At 56.4% G+C, this 15,715-nt stretch overlaps 1 protein-coding gene across 1 annotated transcript in view; it reads right to left on the bottom strand.

Annotated features, from left to right (window-relative positions):
- FOXP4 (forkhead box P4) overlaps positions 1-15,503 on the bottom strand; it is a 59,828-nt gene extending 44,325 nt beyond the window's left edge. The window contains exon 1 of the mRNA XM_071450125.1: positions 15,264-15,503. The gene's annotated coding sequence lies outside the window, so the exon portion shown is untranslated. The remainder of the gene's footprint in view (positions 1-15,263) is intronic.
- Between the last annotated feature and the right edge of the window lie 212 nt (positions 15,504-15,715).

The following is a 15,715-nucleotide window of genomic DNA, read 5'->3' on the forward strand; positions in this document are numbered from 1 at the left end:
CAACATGGGAAGCCCCACTTGCATTTCCAAAACCTGTCACCCCCAAAGCATCCCTTGATCTCCAGAGCTGCCCCAACCCCACAGGAGATCCCACACCCACCCCACACGTTCCCAGGGACACCAACACCTGCCTGGCACCTCTCCCGTTCCCTTCCAAGCTTCGAGGAACACAAAACCCCTCCCAGAGTGGGTGTGGGACTGGCTGGAGGTGGCCAGGCCGGTGCTGGGACCGCGGGGCTGCTGCTCCATCCTGGAGCACGTGCCCGGCTGCCCCATCCTGCTCCATCCCCGCTTCCCTCGCTGTGCTCTTGAAAAGATTAAAAAAAAAAAGGAACCCCACTCCATCTCATTAAGAAAGTAAACACAAGAGCCGTCTAAGTGTCTAATTAAGCTTCTAATTAGTCCCTGCTTGTTACTAATGCAAATTAGATTACGCCGCTTAACTACAGCATGTCCACAACACCCTTGTTAATTGCGGCCTTTTGAAATTAAATTACTCCCTAATTAGCATATCAAAGCCATTGATTCGGAGCCAGGAAAGATGAGGGCAGGAGGAAGCCTAACGCCAAGTTTTGTTAATCAGGGACGTCTAATTAAATAGTGACGTGGAGCACGGGGCTCCCACCTCGCTGCTCCGGAGCCACCACACGTGGGGACCCGGGGGCAGCCCCTCGGTGGGTGCTGGTGGTCTCTGGATCACTGCTGGGGTGATGGAGCAGCCTGTGGGCCAGGATGTAGGTCCAACACCTGTGTCCCATCAGGTGGGGATGCAGGTCTGGTACCCGTGTCCCACTGAGCCAGGATGAAGGTTTGGTACCCATATCCCACCAAATTGGGATGCAGGTCTGGTCCCAGTGGGTCAGGATGCAGATCCAGCACCTGTGTCCCATCAGGTAGGGATGCAGGTCTGGTACACGTGTCCCACTGAGCCAGGATGAAGGTTTGGTACCCATATCCCATTAGACTGGGATGCAGGTCTGCTATCCATGTCCCAGTGGGTCAGGATGAAGGTTTGGTACCCATATCCCACCAAATTGGGATGCAGGTCTGGTCCCAGTGTGTCCCATCAGGTGGGGATGCAGGTCTGGTACCTGTGTCCCACTGAGCCAGGATGAAGGTTTGGTACCCATATCCCGTTAGATTGGGATGCAGGTTTGGTATCCATGTCCCAGTGGGTCAGGATGAAGGTTTGGTACTCAAGCCCCATCAGGTTGGGATGCAGATCCAGCACCTGTGTCCCATCAGGTGGGGATGCAGGTCTGGTATCCATGTCCCAATGTGTCAGGATGAAGGTTTGGTATCAAAGCCCCATTAGGTTGGGATGTAGGTCCAGTGCCTGTGTCCCATCAGGTCAGGATGCAGATCCAGAACCTGCTTCCCATCAGGTAGGGATGCAGGTTTGGTACCCATGTCCTGGTGGGTTGGGATGCAGAACCAGAACCTGTGTCCCAATGGGTCAGGTTTGGTATCTGTGCCCCATCAGGTGTGGCTGAAGGTCCAACACCTGTGTCCCATCAGGATGGGATGCAGGTCCAGCTCCTGTGCCCCATTAGGTGTGGTGGAAGGTCCCATACCTGTGTTCCATGAGGTTGGGATGCAGCTCCTGTGTCCCAGTGGGACAGGATAAAGGTTTGGTACCTGTGTCCCATCAGTTTGGGATGCAGGACCAGCACCTGTGTCCCATCATGCTCGGATACAGGTCTGGCACCTCTGCCCCATCAGTCTGGGATGCAGGCCCAGTGCCCAAATCCTGTAGGATTCCCACTGGGAGCAAGGCCAGGGGCACTCCCCAAAATCCAGGAAGCCCCCATGGAGCCACATGAGCCACCACAGTGCCACGTCCAGCCCTGCATCCCCTCATTTCTCATGCCCCTAAAAACTTGCTCTCCTTCAGCCCAACACAATCCAAATGGGAATTCAGAGATCCCAAAACTCCCTTCTGTGCACATGGATCAGGGTCACCCTCTCCCCAGCCCCAAAATCCTTGGTGACCCCGCAGAGGAGCAGGAGAGGCCCCTCAGTGAGGACAGGAAGGGCTGGGAGAGCCTCTCAGCTGCCAGATCCCAAACCCAGCTGGGCACAAGAGGTGAGGGGACAGTGCAGGGCACAGGGGGAGGTGACACCGGGGTCCTGACACCGAATCACCCCTTGGGGCACCGGGCTGGGGGGACACATCCCCTCAGCATCCCTGAGGAGCCCTTGGATGGGACACCCCCATGAAATCCCCATGCCAGATCCCTCCCTCAAAGAAACCCAAAACCACCTCTCTGCTCTCATCTGGGTGATCCCCCAACACCTCCAAGCCCAAATTCCCACCTGGACATCAATAACAGAGCCACCAGGGAGGAGACTGGATCCAAAGGCAGAACCACTCCAAGGAGAGTGAAAGTGAAGCCTAATTTTGAAGTTATTTCAATAACTTCCTGAATGACCCAGTTCTTCCCATTTTATAACTTTTCCTGGATTTTTTTTTGGTGGTTTTTTTTTCTTTTTTTTTTTTTGTTTAAAGAGGTGGGAAGGGAAAAAAAATAAAGGGACGAAGATTGGAAAAGTTTAATAGAGGGAGAAAAAGTCTATTAAAAAAAAAAAAATAAGGCAGGCAGCCCGTCTCAGGGGAAGAGCTGAAATATTAAAGAAAGGAAAATCGCTTCTCCGGCTGCCGAGCCAGGGCAGGAGAATGGAGCAGCTGGAAGAGAAGGAACGGGGCACTTTTAATTGAAAAAAAGGAGATTCAAATGAAATATCCAATATCCCCCGTTAAAGAAAGGAAGAAAGACGGACCTTGGCCGCCGAGAAATTGCTAAAAGCCCCAACTTTTCTTTCTCTCCCCCTTTCTCAGAAGTTATAGGAAAGAGGGATGAGAGAAAGGAAGGGAAAAAAGGGTCTTTCATCCGAGAGGAACTCAGGGGGAATGGAGGATGAGGGCGGGGAGACAGAGAGAGAGAGAGAGCGAGAGCAAGTTTGATTCATTTATTTTATTTTATGAGATGAGTAAAAATAATATATTTAAAATAAAATATAAAAAAAAAAAAGAAAGAAAAGGCCGAGTTTTATAATGTCCCAGTGTTTGGAAGCAGCGGAAGGGAGCGGAGAGGGGGGAAAGCAACTAAGAACAGAAGGGCCGGCTCCAACCACCCGCCGCACGAGCCTCTCTCCCAACGAGATTCAATTAATTGATAACAAGAGGCATCAAATTAATTTTTCAAGGATGTTAGATTTTGATGAAGGAAAAAATCTCTCTGATTTTAATCGGGGCGGCGTTTAAAAGGCATAAATGAATATCCCTTTCTAATCATCTGAGGCGCCGAGGAAGCACCAAGCGGTTAACGTGGAAATTCAAATCGTTTAATTGGGGAGGGGGGGGAGAAGAGGGGAGGTGGCCATGGTGGGGGAAGGGGGCCCGGGGTTTTCTTTTTAAAGAGCTTTTATAAAGAAATTATATTTTTTTTAAATTTTATATTTCTTTCAAGCTCTCCCCCTCCCCGTCCTTCTCCCAGCCCCGGAACGCAGCCGCACTTGGAAAAACCCATCTCAGAGCTTTTTGCTTTTCAATAGAGACTGTTTCCCAGCACAATCTAATTAACAAAAATGATAATGAAGACGGTGGGGAAAAAATTTCTGAGGGAACAAAATAAAATAATAAAAAAAAAAACCCTCCAAACTCCCAGAGAAAAAAAAAAAATCCCAAACCCACAGGATAAAGTGAGATTCCCATCACGCACAACTCCCATCCACCGCTCCGTGCTTCCACACGGGATGAGGGTTTTAGGATTTGGGATGAGGTTTTCAGCACAATTCCCCCAAAATCCCATTAAAATAATTGCCAGCAGCTCCCATTGCTGGTGTGGGATAGAGCAGCAACCAACACAGCATCACCCACACCAGTTTTCCAAAGGTTTTTCCAGCATCTCCCCGTAAATTCCAGCTCGGTTCAAGCCTCTCCCTCATGCCCAGTGCCCAGCTCACACTTTTTTTGACACTCACACACTGGGGACACATCCCCCTGGTGCAAATCCCACCTGGAATTCCTGCTGCAGACACCAGAGCCCTCATCCCACCGGGAGCACACGGAAAGCTCTGGCCAAAATCCCCTCTCCTCCCAACCAGGATGGTCCCACACCTGCCTCCCAGAGCCTGGGACACCTGAGGAAGAGGAGGCATCTTCCTCTTGGATGGAGGCTCAAGGACACTGCCCTGTGGCAGGGAGGAAGAGCAGGGACACGGGAAAATGTCCTGACTCGATCCCTGCAAAGGCGAAAGCTCCCACAAAAGGGGAGCGATGGGGGAAGCTCTTAAATCAAAATAAACCCCAAACTCCAGGAGCTCCCCACTCCCCATCCCCTCAGGAGAGGCTGAAAAGGGCAAGGATGGAGCCAGGGAGGAAGAAATGCCCTGGAGCAGGTGAGGGACACTCTGGATGCCAGGGCTCGGGCTCGGCCTCTCATGTCCTACCCCGAGCGCAATTTTCCAGCTGAGTTCATGGGGAGTCAGACTGGAAGTTACTACAAGTCTCTCCTGGCCTTCAAATAATCCAGAGGGGAAGAAAAAACAGGCATGGTACCTATGGAGCAGGAGGGAGGAACTCGGATGCCACAAGTTTTCCCAGACTCCGTCGTGTCTGTGCAAAAATTCATCCGGAAAAAGCTCTGGTTAATGCACTCCCCGATGCTTTCCATGGCAAATCCCATTTCTATGCAGGAAGAGGCCTGGTTTCCATCCAGAAATTATGCTGCTCATGAGGAGGGAGAAGAAGAAAAGCAGTGGGGGCAAGAACTGTCCTTGGGCATTTTCAAACTCCTGGTCTGAAGTCCATTTTTCTTCGCATCCCGATCGGAGGCAGCGTGACCCGAGGCCGGCTCTGTCTCACAGCCCTGCCAGAGCCTGGTTCCACACTTCCAAGCAGCTTCCCTGATTTTATTCCTGCACAGCCTGGCTTCTCCACGGGCAGCCTCAGCATCTCCTGCTTTCTCTGGGCACCTGCCACCCCCACGGAGCAAACCCAGCCCCGCGGACGAACACGGCTCCCGGCAGCTCGGCTGGGAATAACCCCGGAGATTTCTCCACTAAAATCTGGGAAGCAGCATGCTCAGCAGGGCTGTGCTGGGATCTGGGAACGCTGCTGGGTGCCCGTGGAGGGGAGTGGATGCTGCATTTCATATTTGAGGCGTTGGGAAGGGAGCAGGAGAGGCAGGAGCATCCCTTGGCTGCGGGAAGCGCTTCCCACCTGTGCTGAAGTCAGAAGGTCACCGGGGTCCCCTTCTTGGTGTCACCTGGATGAGCCATGTCCAGCCACCACATCCTCTTCCCAGGAATGTCCTCGTCCCAGGAATGTCCTCTTCCCAGGAATGTCCTCTTCCCAGGAATGTCCCCCTCTGTGGCTCTTCATGGGGAATCCGGGAGGTGCCGCCCAGCCCAGCCCAGCGTGGATGGATCCCTCAGGGATGGCAGCAAACCTCAGCCACAGCTCCAGCGTCCCTCTGGATGCCAGCCTGGCACACAGGGAAGGGCTCTGGTCCCACAGCATGGCTCCAGGGTCACACCCAGCATTCCCAGGCCGTGCTGATCCATCCAGGCTCCTGAGCATCCCCAGCTCGGCGACAGCGGCGTCTTCCAAACCCAGCACATCCTGCTGGACTGGGACAGAGCTGGGCAAGGGGGAATCCATGTCCTGAATCCCTGCTTGTCCTCCTGGGAATGGTGAGGTCCTGAAGCCCAACTTTAGGGTATCCTGGTCCCCAGGTGGCTGCTCCTGCTCCAGCTCAGTGGCCAAGGAAAGCCCAGCACCTTCCCACTGCTGTGGGACACAGAGCACTGTGCAAATCCCAGGGATTATTCCCAGGAACTGGGCTCCCTCCACCCCTCCTAAAAATAACCCTCATCCTTTAAAAATATTAAATAATGATTCACCAACTGCTGTCACCCTCCTGCAGTCCTGGGGTCCTGTGAGCACCTTGGGGTGCTGGGGCAAGGAGGGGTTCAAGGTCCCTGGTGCCCACCTGGCTCCCAACGCATCCCCTGCCTGAGCAGGACTCACCACCAGACAACTGGAAGCTGCTTTTTTAGGGGAGATCCCAAAAATCCCCAGCTGAGGGCTCTGGCATGGGGTCACAGGTGAGGGGGCCCACCTGGGGCTGGGTGCCCACCCTCTGGGTGTCACCTTTGTCCCCTCTGGGTGTCACAGCAGCCACAGCACAGCCCCGGAGTCGCTGCTGGCGCCGCTCCTCCACAATCCGGTCACATCCTCTGCCCACATCTCCCGTGAGACAGGGGCACACAGAACTGTCCCCAAATTGTCCCTGGGTGGGCAGAGAGCACTGAGGTCACCCACTGCAGGACAGGGGGTCACAGGGGCTGCCACAGGCAGGGTACCAAGCCAGGGGATGTCTCCTGTTGTCCCCAAGCCAAAAATCATCACACCGTGGTGAGGGAAGGCAACAACACCAGGATACAGAATCAGACAAACTGTGAAGAGGACACAGCTGGGGACACCAAATCCCTCAGGGACATGAGCCACATCCCTGTGTCCCCCATGTCCTCTCAGCCCCAGCACAGTCCTGCCCACTGCCAGGAGTTTTCTATTATTATTCTATTATTATTCTAAACCTCCAGATAAACCCAGCAATTTGTGCTCATTCCCAGAGCACTTGGGAAGGACCCCAGGCTGCAGTGGAAGGAGCTGTTTGTCCCCTCTGAGGGGACAGGGGTCTGTCCCTCCATCCTTTCCCCAGAGGGATAAGCATAGCTCTGTTTCCATCCCAAATTTACAGCTGGAATTTCAGCAGCAGCAGCAGCAGCAGCAGCAGCGCTCTTGACTCATCCCCTGCTCTGGCACGGTGGGGACACGAGGGACCAGCCAGCACTGACCCTCCCAGAGCCAGCAGCTGCCCCCAAACCACCCCCTCACCTGCCAAACTCCCTCCCTCTGCATTCCCAAAGGGAGCAGACCCTTCCTCAGGGAGGATTTTAAACCCCCAGCCCCACAGAGCAGGGGGATCTCTCCAGCATTCCTGATTCCAAGCAGTGCCGGCGTCAGAGCCACTGGAAAACCTGTGGATGCAGGGATGAGGAGGGGTTTGGTCCATGGATGCAGGGATGAGGAGGGGTTTGGTCCATGGGTGCAGGGATGAGGAGGGGTTTGGTCCATGGGCTGCTCCCACAGCTCCAAAGTCTGACCCAGATTTGGAGCCACGGCTCCACTTCCCAGGGAAAATGGAATTTGTTCAGTGGGAGCCCAGCAGAATCAAGGGAAAGATTTCAAGGGGTTTGGGAACAGCCCTGTATCCTTTTATGAATAAAACCTGGGTTAAAAGGAGAAGTGGGAATAACCCAGACAGGGCTGTGGGCTGCATCCAGAGGGTCCTGAGCATCCCTCAGGATGCAGAGCCCAGCCCTGAGACCCATCCCATGGGAAAGGGCTGAGCTGGACCCTGCAGCCCCTGGCACCTCTGGGTTTGACTCTGGGAATGTCAAATCCCAGTTCCAGCCCAAATCCCACTCCTGTCACTTTGGAAAAAGGGGATGGAGTGAGGGTTGTGCTGAGCCACGGGAGCAGAGCTCAGCCAGAATTCCCTTCCCTGGATGGATTTTTGGACATTTCCCTTCACCTGTTCCTCTCGAGAGCACAGGGAGGGAATCTCCCTTCCCCAATATGCACAAAAAGCCATAATTACAGAGATCTGCCCCAATTCTTCCTCTCCTTCACCTCCAGGGGGGAACAAGGGCTCTGCTGCCAAACCCAGACCCTCTACAAACCCCGGGTGCCTTGGGGACAGAAGGACAGGAATGGGTCCTGCCAGAGAGGCAGAACTGAGGATGAGAACCCCAGACCACGAGTTCCAAGAGGCTGAGACAAGCTGGGAGCAATGGGATGAGCAGGAGCATCACCCTCCTCCTCCTCACCCCCCAGCCCCAGCTTTACCCACCCAGCAGGTGACAAGGGCCCCTTTTGTTTTCCAAACGAGGAATTCCTGTGGATTTTGAGGGTTTGATTTATTAAATGGGGAAGATCTGTGGCATCCTGGCTCCCCAAACCCTGCTTGGGCTGAACACGGGGCAGGGCAGCAGGGGATAGGGATGGGAGACCCTGCCCTGCCCACAAACCCAACCCCATCCCAGAAATGCAGGATAAAAATCCATCCAGGAAGCTGCAGGGAAAGCAGGTTGGGGCGTAAAGGAGAAATGTAAATTTTCGGGAAATAATCCCAGAGAAAGGCAAAGCTGGAGGCTTTATAATCCCACCTGAATCCACCTCGGTAAAAATCCAGGGGTTTGCAGCTCTGCTGGGCCCAGCACATTTCCAAAATTAACATTTCCTGCCTCAAAACTTACAGGACACTTCTCCCCATGCCTTTATTTGCTCTTTTTCTGTTTCTAACAGGCCTGGTGATGCCGTGTTTCTCCTCCCCATCCCAGTTACCCCACGCTCCAGGGAATTTCCCTCCCACTGCCTGGAGGAAGGAGCAGCCTGCTGGGTGCCAGGAACCCTCCTGGGGACACAGAGCTCCCCAGCACCTCCCTCCCTGCTGGGACAAGGGACACACAGCCTGGCAGGTGGCACCCAGAGGGGACACAGGAGAGCTCTTCTCCCCTGCCCAGCACAAGGTCTCTGCCCAATATTCCCGCCCAGATCAGCCCAAAACTCTGGATCCTCAGCGAGGAATTTCAGCTGGGCCAGGTTATTTCCTGCCACAAGTTGTCCCCTCACCCTGGGTGGCTCCTCCAACCTCGCTGTGCACACCCTGAGCCACAAAAGCTTTTCCTGAGGCTGCAGTGGGGCACAGCTGCCCCATCCTGGGATGATCCCTGCCAGGCATTCCCTTCTCCCAGGTCCCTGCAGGTTGTGGGGTCATCCCTGCTCCAGGAGCACCCTCCCAGCAGCTCCAGGATGCTGTGGGCAAGCTGGGGTGCCCTGTGCTGGAACCCCCATCCCCAGGGATGTGCTGTGATCCTGGCATGGCATGGGAGGCAGCAATGGAGCTGTGAGCCCAGTGCCAGCTCCAGGAGCACCAGCAGAAGGGCACGGGGGGCACATCCCCACTCCCAGGCATGGCAGACACCCAGGAGAGGCAGGAATGTGAACCCAAGAGGCCTCCAGATGGAAGGAACTGCTGGGAATCCGGGATCCCAGCTCATCCCTGGCTCCACTGCACAATCCTGGCCTTGTATTCTGCATGAAGCCTCCGACCTCCAGCCCTCCTCCACTGTTCCCTCTTTTCCAAGGCATCTTTTCCCAATCCACAGCAGCTCCTCCAAGGTGGTCCCATCCACACGTGCAGCTCCCAGACTCACAACAAACAGCAGAAAGAAAATCACTCACCTAAAATCTACAGGTTGTGGAATAAAGCAGAACTCGGAGAAAGCAAGGGGAGGGTTTGGGATCAGAGCTGACAGATCCCGAGGGAAGCTGGCACTGGGATGCTCAGCCAGGAACCTGGAATGGCACTGATTTTGTGCCTTTATCAGCCCTGGAGCAGTGAAATCCCCATGGATAAGCCCAGCTCTGGCCAAGGGCTGTTCCAAGGAGCCGTTCCTGAGCCCCTGCTCCGGGCGAGCGGCTCCTCCCGGCCACGGCTCCATGGCTGTGGGAACAGGAGCAGCACCTCCCCGAGCTGCCAAACACAGCCTGACAGCACCCCCAGCACAAACCCATCCCACTGGGGCTTCCTCCTCTTCCTTTTCCTCCTCCTCCTCCTCCTGCTCCAGCCGGGGCCATCCCGGTGCTCCCCAGCCCCATCTGCCCATTCCAGCTCCGGAGGAGTTTTCCCAACGAGGCAGAAAAAAACCACTTCCAAATCACCTCCAAATCACCCCCTCCCCATGGGATTTTTTTCCTCCTCTGTCACCTTAAATTTTTTTTGTGCACTTTCCCACAGTTTTGAAAAGAATCTTCCATCAAACCATTTTATTACCCCGACTTCTTCCTCCGACAGACCCAGCGCGGAGCCCCGAGCAGAGCAAGGTGAGACTTCCTCCACATCCACCCTCTGCTCCTTTATTCTCCCAGGGAAAAACCCCTGGTTTTGCTGCCAACCTGGCTCCACAATGCAGGAGGAGGGACAGCCTCCACAGGAACACGCTGCCAACAGCTGCTGCCAACTTGCCAGGGCACGGAGCCGCCGGGAAGTGTCACCGGGGCTGGCAACGCCACAATGCTCCACCCCAGAGAGACCAGGGCACAACAGGCTGCAAACACAGCCTGGCTTCTCCTTAAAAATCAAATAAACCCCGGGAGAAAGGATCCAGACTTGTGCCAGGCTCCTTTCCCCTGCGCATCCCGGTGCCAACCCCGCGCCTGTGGCGCAGGAATCCCTTAATGACTTCCCTGCAGCTCATCCCTGCTCCAGCAGGATCCCCACGAAATAAATCGTGGCTTTGGATCTCTCCCTGCCTCCTGCTCTGCTTCTCCTGCCTCTCCTTTCTCCCTTTTCCCTGATGCCATTCCATTTCCAAGCACGTTTTTGTCACGGGCAGCCGGATCACCGCAACACATTTCGTGCTGAGCCACGCCAAGAGCCGTTTAAATTAGGAAAAGTTTGTAAAAAACAAAAACAAACCCTCAAGCGGCGTCTTGGCTGGATTTCATCTCCCAAACACTTGGAGGGGGGGGGGGGAGGAAAAAAAAAAAGAAAAAAAAAAATTAGGAAGTTTTTCAAGCTGTGCCCGGCCCCATCTTGATCTACAAGTTCTGTTTGACTTGAAAAGGTGCAGCACAAGGAGGTTTTGTAAGAGATAAAATGGGTGCAAGTCCTTGCCCTGAGCTGGCCCAGGAGCCAGTGCTGCTGGTCACAGCCCCAGAGCCACTCAGGGGGCTCTGGGGCCACCCCAGGTGTCACCAGCTCCGTGTAGGGGCCACGTCCCAGCCCCTGGGGTTATTTCCGAGCCAGCTGCTCCCCCTGAGTTTCAATCAGGTGCATCCAGGAGTGGCTCACGGAGGATTTTTACACCTTCCGAGGCAAACACACGGAAATTCCAAGCTCTGAGTGGTTTTATTTTCTCTCTTTTTCCTTCCCTCTCCTGCTACCATTGCTCATCCCTCTGCGGGGAGATGCCCACGGAGCAGGAGTGAGCTCCCCACCCTGCAGAATCCCCCTGTCCGTGCTGCAGGAGCTGCAAAGCAGAGGGGAAGGGACAGGGAATTTCAAGTTCCCACTTCCAGAAGTGGCAGGTGACGCTGAGGCGGTGGCGGGGTCATTTTGGGAGCAGAGCAAAAACCCAGGGTGGCCCTGGAGGAGGAGGTGGGATCCCCCCCTACACCCAAAAATGGGGAACAACCCCTGGAGACCCCAAACCCACCTTGCCAGTGCCATCCCAGCGCTCTGCTGGGCTTCAAACCCACAGGGATGAAGGGGGGAAAAAAACCCATCACAGCCCTCCCTTCCCGAAACAAGAGAATTTCCCCAAACCCTTCAGGCTCCCAAACCCCACAGCGAAGGGAAAGGCAAGGAGCCATAAATGTGTATGAGTTATAAACCCAGGGACCTCCAGGCTTCTCCTCCCGCCTTTCCCCGGTGGGAAGAATGAGCCTGTTCCCGTTGCCCCCCACCTTGCTGCCACAAAGGCAATCCCAACCCCACAACTCTCCCCCTCCGGCCCCGCTCCCCGCCGGACCGACAAGAAAAGAGAAAAAAAGGATGGAAGAAGGGGGGGGTGAAAAAAAAAAAAAATTATCAAAGGAGAGAAAACCCTGAAAGGCAGAGCCCCCCGGCCCCTCCCCAGCCCCACAGCGAGACACAAACATCAGCAGACTCAAAGCATCCCCCGAGCCAGCGGCGGAAAAGAAAAGCTCCCGGGCTCTCCGGGCAGCAACTTCACAACTGAGTGCACTCGCATTCCTGCCGGGTTATTAGGAGAGAAAGGCCGAGGGCCCGAGGAGATATTTTAGTGTCACTTGGTTTTATACATTGCACTGATTTTTTTTTTGTTGTTGTTGTTGTTGTTGTTGGTTTATTTCTTTCTGAATGCTCCCTGCTCTTCCCTTTCCAAAGGGGATGGAAAACCTACGGCTGCCTGGTTTCCAGGCAGGACAGCGGGTCTGGACACGGATTTTACAGATATTTTGGATATTATCTGCTTCTCCAGCCCCTTCCCCACCTCCCCCAGCAGCAACTTTAATCCGTTTTATTCCACCTCGCTCCGTTTGCTCAGCCTTTCCCCCCTGCCCACCCCTCGCCTCCTCCTTCCCTGACCCTGCTGGGCGACGCATCCCGGGGTGCAGGGGCTGGGGAGGGGGATTTTCCACACTGATCCCGTTCTCCTGCACTTTTCCCCCCCCATCAAATCCAACTTTGTGCTGCTCGGTGGTGCCACTTTGGATTTTGTATTTTACCTGCCAGCGATGCTCGATCCGGCCGGGTACGGACGCACCCCATCCCCACACTGAGAATCCCGTTAAAAAGGGGCTTTGGGATGGGGGGAGATCCACAAAAAAAAAAACCAAAACATCCCCAGCAAATAATAAATTAAAATTCCACATGAGAATAAAACGGGGAGCAGCTCAAAGCAGCAGTTCCCAGTGGTATTTCTGGGAGATCCCGGGAGCAGAGGGCTCCGGGATCTTCTCCACAGCCCCCAATCCCACACCACAAAGGGCAGGAGGAGCCGGAGCCTCCCAGGGCTCCACAGCCCTGACAAAGCTCCCTGGTTTGGCACAGGGAATTCTGCCCCTTCTCCCCCACATTTTCCCCTTTCCCAGTTCGATTTAAGCCACCTGAAGGAGAAAAAAATTAAGTAAAAAAGGGGGAGAGCAGAGTAATTTTTCCAAACCTGATTATTTCCTCCACCCACCCGCTCCTGGAGCTTGTTAGATTTATTTTTGATGGACTTTAAGGTGGGGCGGCAATTAAAAAAAAAAAAAAATTAAAATCCTTAATTTAGAGTGTTAAGATTCTGGAAAACCCTGAGACTTTGCTGTGTTTTAATCGAGGATATGGGGAGGCATGAAAGGGAACACATCCCTGCCGACACCCGGGACCGGGTCACGCCGCCTGCCTGAGACACATGTTGGGTTGATTTAACATCAAATCCCTGCTCTCCACGGAGCGTATTCTCCGTGTAAATTTTTAACACACCAGCAGAAATTTGTAAAAGTAAATCCTCCTTCTGGTTTGGGTTAAAAACAACCCAACCTTTTAATACAGAAACTAATAACAATTTTATTGTCTGCCCCACAGCTTTACGACGCCCGCGGAGAAGTGAGGTCTTAATCCGATGGAAGTTGGGGTGGAGGGTGGGAAAAGGAAAATCTTGGGGTATCAAGTGATGGGGAGGGAAGAGCTGCCTGAAGCTGAGGAGTGATCCCAGGCAGGAATTCGGACAGGAATTCCTCCAGGACTACATTAAGAGCAGCAGAAAAGAAAAAAAGAATAATCTCAGCGCAAGTTTTCCAAGCGGGCACTTCCCAACCACGACTCCTGGGCAAAGTGGGGTTGGTGAATTATTCCCGCTTTCTCCTCCGCACATTTTTCATTTGTATTAAAAAGTGCACAGGAGGGAGAGAGGGGGAAACACACGGCCCTTGGCTTGGTTGCGTTTTAAACGGGGAAAGAGAAACCAGCATCGCTCCCAAACGGAGAAAAGAAAACCCAATTACGCTCCACTTGTTCTCTCCCATCCACACCTCCGAACGCGCCTGCCAACTCAAACCAGATTTCCTCCACCCAAAGAAACATCCAGAGCCATCCTCGGCACTTCCCGAAGTGCCCTTTCCTCCCGGAGAGGGGGAGAGGGCAGAGCAGACAGAGGCGCGTTTGTTTATCCCACGGAGGAGCGGGGAAGAATAGAAATCCCTGAACTTTGCCAGCGCCGGGAGAGCATCGCAACGACGGCGGACACCGCGGTGGGAAGGGGATGTTGCCGGAGGCTGATCCAGGGTTCCTGGTGAGCCAGCACACGCTGTCTGCCCGGGAATTTCGGAACTCCCAGAAGACGATGCTCCGTAATAAAAACTTCCCGAACACGTTATCACTGTCGGTATCACCGGCAGCGTCCCCGCTGAGCCCCCGCGGCACCGGGCGTCGTGTCCTGGTTAGAGAGACCCACCCCAAAATGCTTGGAAAAGCCTCCCCAACCTCTCTCCCCGTCCAAACAAAGGCGCACGGAACCCCCGCAAACTTTACAAGCGGGTGAAACCCAGGCGCGGGCGAGCCGCGGGGCAGCCGGCTGCCGTCAGCCCCTCCGGAATCCAAACCTGCGGGGGTTTCTCGGGAATATTCTCCAGCTCCATCCGAAGCCGTGCCTCGTCCTCCTCTCCCTCACCTTGCGGTCTGGGTTAGGGTTTTGGACGCGGCGCTGGATTTTCCCAGGGCGCTGCGGGAGCGACGGCCGGGCAGGCTGCAGGTTGTCGGGGACGGCGGCGGCTGCTGCTGCTTCTCGCAGGAATTGCAAAACTTGGGGCAGACTTACGGATTTCTCTCCAAGGAGGGAATCACACCCCCCCCGGGCCCAAGCGGCGGCGGGTCGAGGCTGAGTTAAAATGTGATGGAGAAGGGGGGAAAAAAAAAAAAGGGGGGGGGGGAAATCCCACCCGAGCCCCTCCAGCAGCCGGAATTAAACCAAAACTGCCGGAGAGAAAGGAAAAAGATGGGGAGGAAATGGGAAGCACCAACAAAGGGAGCGCTGGGGCGGCTGCAGGGCAGGGGCGGCCGGGCCCCCCCCTACCCCGGTGCGCTGCCCCCTCGGGGGGTGCGGGACCCCCGAAGCGGAGGCGGGTCCGGATCCGGCACCGGCAGCGCGGCTGTGCCGGCGGCAGCGCAACTTTCCCGGGGCCCGACCCCTCCTTCGCCGAGGGGGCTGCGACCCCCCCCCTCCCTCTCTTCCCGGTTACCGGCCGCCCAAAACGCCTCGGGGGCGGCGGCGACCCCCGCGCCCGCCCGGAGCGGGGCAGCCCCGCACGCACCGGGACCCCCGCGCCCGCCCGGAGCGGGGCAGCCCCGCACAAACCGGGACCCCCGCGCTGCTCGGAGCGCAGTGGGACCCCCGCGCCCCCCCCGGGGAACGCTCGGTGCCCCCCGCGCCCCGCCGAGCCCCGGCTCCCCCAGCGCCGGCCCCGCTCCCTTTGTCCGGGCGCCGTAACAAAACTTCCGAGCGCGGCGCGGCCGAGCGCGGGGCACGGCCCGCCCGGGGGGCACCGAGGGGACACCGGGGACGGGGGGGACACCACAGCCCGAGCCCCCCGCACCTGCCGGGGGGATCCCGGCCCGGGGGACACCCGCGGACGGGATGGGATGGGATGGGGTGGGAAGGGATCCCGCGCCGCTCGCACCCACCTGGTCGCGCCGCTCGCCGGGCTCCGGGGCGGGCATGAGCCGCGCCGCTGCTTCCCCCGCCAGCCCAGCGCAGCCCTCCCCGCACCGGCACCTTCCCCAAACTTGGACGGGGCGGGCGCGGCGGGGCCGGAGCTCAGAGGCGGCGCGGCATGGCCGGGCCGGGGGGCTCCGTGCCGCGGAGCTCCGTGCGGGGCTGGGCGCGGGCAGCCGGGGCCGGCCGGGCCGTGGCCGCGCTCTCAGGTCCGGCTCGGCGCGGCGGCGGCGCGGGCGCGGCGGCGGCGCGGGGCGGGCGCCGGCCGCCCTACCATAGTTCCTCTAAAGCAGGTGCAGCCGCTTTCCCCGCCCGAGCATCCCCCCCCGCGCCCCCCGCTCGATCGCCGGAGTTGTTTTGGGGGGGTTTTTTTTGGGGGGGGGGTCTCCCCTCGCTGGTTGGAGCACCCCGCTGGATGGAG

The sequence above is a fragment of the Agelaius tricolor genome, unplaced genomic scaffold, assembly GCF_023055355.1.
Source record: "Agelaius tricolor isolate 1412-34295 unplaced genomic scaffold, bAgeTri1.0.p SCAF_30, whole genome shotgun sequence".
In the NCBI taxonomy this organism is placed as follows: domain Eukaryota; kingdom Metazoa; phylum Chordata; class Aves; order Passeriformes; family Icteridae; genus Agelaius; species Agelaius tricolor.